This window comes from Neopsephotus bourkii, unplaced genomic scaffold (assembly GCF_033783945.1).
Source record: "Neopsephotus bourkii isolate Nb327-2 ecotype Australia unplaced genomic scaffold, CSIRO-AGI_Nbou_v1 NB_168, whole genome shotgun sequence".
NCBI classification, from domain to species: Eukaryota; Metazoa; Chordata; class Aves; order Psittaciformes; family Psittacidae; genus Neopsephotus; species Neopsephotus bourkii.
The window spans coordinates 16,497,598-16,501,388 of record NW_026900684.1 but is presented as its reverse complement, the minus strand read 5'-3'; the positions used below and the strand labels follow the sequence as shown (position 1 = coordinate 16,501,388).

Below are 3,791 nucleotides of genomic sequence, written 5' to 3'. Positions count from 1 at the left end.
TTTTGTTGGGGTATTTTTTGTTGTTTGTTTTGTTTTTCTTTCCACTTAGAAGAGATGATTGTCCTCATTCTTTCAGTACTTTCCACCAGCAATACCAAGTGAGACACATGGAGTTGTCTGCCAGGGAGTGAGCACTCTGCAAGGGAAAAGGACACTGAGCTGCAGTCAAAATGCCCAAGACTTTACTTAACATACCCCAAATTTCTTTCCTGTTAGAGGCTTTGTGGCTGACTCACCTGCGGTCAAAACAAAAGATGACACCTAAAATGAAAAGGTGGTATAATCTCAAAGGCAACAGCTCTGGTATGCTCACTTTGGTATATATATAAAATCAGAACTTTTAACTGGAAGCATATCATTTGTAAAATACATTATTAGCATCTCATGCTGTTATTAAAAAAAGGATAATAAGCTGTCTCTTTGACAAATAAGCAAGCTTAAATAGGTAGATGTCTGATATGATGTTGTGACAATTTTATGGTAGTATATGTTTAAAACTATATTGCTAAAACCTCTGGAACATATTCATAACAAAGATGAATTTGCATATCCCTAGGATAACAGTTCTGGGATCCTCTGCCTTATCACTAAGTGCAGTTGAGCATTTAAAGCTTCAGAAAAGGGAGGGGAAGAAGTCTGTTGAAAGTATGATGGCTTTGAGAGACTTTCATTTGCTAGATACGGAAAATGGACTGTAACATTTTCTTAACAGACTGAAGAAACTGCGAGCTGTTGACCCAAGTGTATCTGATGTGCCCATCAAAGCAGCATGCTGCAGCTGCACAGCTGTGACCTCAAAGGAGTTTTGATGGGAGCTCAGGAGCTATGCTAAAACTGCAAGACCACCAGACCAGTAAGCCAGAGAAGTGCCTGTAGCTTTTAAGCTCTTCTTCCAAGGGACTAAAATATTAAATAAAACAACATGGATTGAAAGCATACCTTTTCCACTTTGGTATTACTGGCAAACATGAACCTGCATGGCACTAAATGCTCCCTAAAGCAGAAGCACACACCAGAGCATATCCTGAAGGCCAAAACACGCTTTTTAAAGAGTAACTGCAACAGAAAGATATTGAAACTTAAAGGACTTCAACTCCCTGACTGAGAAGACACTGCTGCATCCATGGGGTGATGATCCTATTTCTCTTAGTTTTCTTTTATTCCTTCTCTCCTTTCTCCCCTCTGCGTTGGATCTGGGGCCACAGAAATGATCAGAGGGATGAAGCACCTCTCATGTGTGGAAAGGCAGAGAGAATCAGGTCTGTTCAGCCTGGAGAAGGCTCACAGGATACCTACTGCAGCCCTTCAGTACTTAAAAAGGGGCCTGCAAGAAAGATAGGGAGAGACTTCTTAAACTAAAAGAGGGAGAATCAGGCTGAATATGAGGAAGGCATTTTTTTGTTTACAATGAGGGTGGCAAAGTACTGGCACAGGTTGCTCAAAGAGGTGGTAGATGCATCATCCTCGGAAACATTCAAGGCCACGCTGGACATGGTTCTGGGAGACCTAACCTAGTTGAAGATGTCCCTGCAGAAGGGCTGGACTAGATAACCTGTGAAAGTCCCTTCCAACCCAAACTATTCTGTTTGTATGACTAATACCAGCCACGTTCTGAAACGTTTACAGTGAGCCTAAAAACAAGCCTCCCCTTGCAGCAGAGGTCGGGCACCAGCTTACCTCCCTCAGGAGAGGACACTGAGGCGGCAGCGCGCCTCCGCCATCGAGGTTCCACGCGGCGCCAGTCAGCACGCGCCAGTCCACCGCCCTCCGCCTCCGCCTCCGCCTCCGCCGCTCCGCCCGGCGCAGCTGCGCCACGCACACCCACAGCGTGCTCGCTCGGCCAACGGCCGTCTGTTTTAAAGCTCGTGTGCCTCGCACCTCCCTCTGCCTTGCTGCGATTGGCTGGTTCTGCCTGTCAATTATGCCCGTGCCCGCCCTGGCGGCCTGGTGATTGGCTGGGCGGGGGTAGAGAGGGGGAAAGCTGTGGCAGCGGGGCTTACGTGGGTGGGGTGGTGGTGTTGTGTTCTAGCTGCGTTGCTGCTGTGGCGCAGGGGTCGCGCCCCTAGGAGTAGCGGCGGGCTCGGGCACTGGTCCGTGTTATACTGTGGGGAGAGGCGGCGTGAGGGACGAGGGCGTGTGGAGAAAGGGCTGCGGCGGGCATCCTCAACGTGCAAGTCGGCCAGAGCAGAGCAGGGTATTGCCAGGGTTGCTGTTTCTTTCTTCCCACATGCGGGCTTGCCTCAGGTGGCGTTTTTGGCTTAAGGCCTGTCTGGTGCGGTTGCTTCCTCCACTGGTCTGGTGTCCTAGCTCAGTGCCTCTTCACCTCCGTGGGAGGGGTGAGGGCGGGCTCGTCAACTCCCACGATTTTATCTTGTGTCCCGTTGCTGATCTTACAGATAATGTTCTTGGCTGAATGTTTGAACTCGTTGAGGGAAAAGGGAAAAATAATTTGCCTCTTCCTTGCTCCAGTTTTGTCTGTTTCCATACCTTGTTAGGCCTGAAGTTGCAGAGAGTTTTCCTGATCATGGGATCTTTGTAAAGTATGTAGCCTGTGAAACAGTACATTTTAATTAGTTTGCTGAAAGGAGATGGGACACTGTAGCAGGTAGGAGTCATGCTGTTGCTGCTGTTGTCTGTCAGGGATTTATTTTTTTTTGCTCTATCCTGCTTCCTTTCTGGAATCTCATTTTAATAAAGCCAGGAGCTGTTTGGCATTTGGCTTTTTTTTAATGACCAGTGATGGGTGTCATATAAACGTGACTAGGGTGGTTGTTTGCATGGATTCCTGCCCCAAAATGAATACAAGCTTGATAGAAAAAACAAAATACACAAAATGTATCTCCACCGAAAGTTGTCTTTTTCTATGATTGAAAAATACAGTTGTGTTTATTCGCATTCTGATTAAGGGATTTAGGAAGTCTATAATGTCATGTGAAGGCTGCTGTGAAAAGAATGTGCTAGTACTTTGATTCAAAGCACCTTTGAAACGACTGGGCTGTTGTGTGAGGAGAAGGCCATCTTAGGACATTGCATAATATGCATAAATGTGAAAGAGGAAGGGGGCTTAATCCCTCCATAAATTGAATATATAATCTTTTTTAAAAATTATGCAGAATAATTTTGGAAGTGCTGGGGTAGTTTTCAGTAGAATGTGTAACTGAAAAGGACTAGCAACTGTGGAGGTGGTTAGTGTTTTGAGTACGGAGTAAAAGCTTACTTGGTGTAACCAGCAATCATCTGAAAACCTTTAGATATAAAGATAGGTGGGATAACATTTGGTACATTATTATGGCTTTACTTTTGCTAATTCTTACTTTTGCTAGTGATAGGGAGTTATAGTTAGCTGTCAAAATAATTTGTGTAGGTAATGGTGCTCATTTGGATCATCAAGCTAAAAAGTAATAGTTTAGCTGGTGCAAAAGCACCAGAAGTTACAAGCTGAAGAGAAGGTCGCTTCAGCTTCAGGCTGTAGAAAAAGGATGCAGTTGTAACTGTTCTGGAACACTTTTTCTCTCCCTTTTGGCAGTATTCAGTTAAGTGCAACTAGTTTGAGTTTGCTGCAGTGCTTGAGATGGTTGTTTTCTTGTGACCTTGAATAGTGGAAGCCTAATGAAGGGAGAGGCATATGAATATTTATTCACTCTACTGTCCTTGATTTAGTTTCCTTTATTTTCTGTTTTCCAGATACTTGCTGAACAGCAAGGCTTCCTCAATTGACATCAATTGACGTAAAAGTAAGTTGACAAGAAACAACTGGTTTTAACTGTTTTTCTTGGAAAAAAATAAAGTGC

General features: G+C 44.7%; 1 long non-coding RNA gene across 1 annotated transcript; it reads right to left on the bottom strand.

The window, feature by feature from the left end:
- On the bottom strand, positions 1–1,167 carry LOC133221390 (uncharacterized). Its single transcript, XR_009727996.1, has 2 exons — positions 1,103–1,167; positions 1–134 (listed from the first exon to the last, which is right to left on the bottom strand). It is a non-coding gene; the product is annotated as an uncharacterized LOC133221390 (long non-coding RNA).
- Between the last annotated feature and the right edge of the window lie 2,624 nt (positions 1,168–3,791).